The 559-nt window shown below is 34.9% G+C and overlaps 1 protein-coding gene across 1 annotated transcript in view; it reads right to left on the bottom strand.

The window, feature by feature from the left end:
* Nucleotides 1-277: 277 nt before the first annotated feature.
* LOC115167874 (homeobox protein Hox-C4-like) overlaps nucleotides 278-559 on the bottom strand; it is a 3,211-nt gene continuing 2,929 nt past the window's right edge. The window contains exon 2 of the mRNA XM_029722585.1: nucleotides 278-559. This exon is cut by the window's right edge and continues 695 nt beyond it. The gene's annotated coding sequence lies outside the window, so the exon portion shown is untranslated.

Genomic DNA, 559 nt, shown 5'->3' with positions numbered 1-559 from the left:
TATTGTGGATTATTAGGAATTAAGGGGGAATATGAATGGTGAATCTGATACACATGCCAACCTCGAGAACGTTGCAAACGGACAACTTTTCCAAACAAATGTATAATGCTTTGTTAGGCTGAACTATAAAGTAAATACAGTACTTGGTCAATTGTGACTTTCATAAAATGTTGAAATAACGTTCACCACATCATGGAAAGAGCTTCTGTTATCAAAAGAAATGACACTTGATCTCGATTGGTCATGAATGAAATCCATACAAACATGAAAGAAAACGTGTAGAACACTCACTGTTTTATTGACCAATATGATTATCACAAATACACTAAACTCTGTTTATTGCATTTTACAATAACCTGCTAAACACAACGTCAACACCACAAACTAAATTGTCATTCAAAATCCTGTTTTTGAAATACGCGAGGTAATTCACCTTGCAAGATCGATGTTCCCGTCGGTATGTTCCAGCATTTTTACCAAAAATAACTATGCTGATAATGATATTCTTCCAGTGTTGCGCTTGAAATAAATAAATTGTGCATTTCACCTTGGGCAGCAG

This window comes from Salmo trutta, chromosome 30 (assembly GCF_901001165.1).
Source record: "Salmo trutta chromosome 30, fSalTru1.1, whole genome shotgun sequence".
Lineage (NCBI taxonomy): Eukaryota > Metazoa > Chordata > Actinopteri > Salmoniformes > Salmonidae > Salmo > Salmo trutta.
This window is presented reverse-complemented; position numbering and strand designations above follow the sequence as displayed.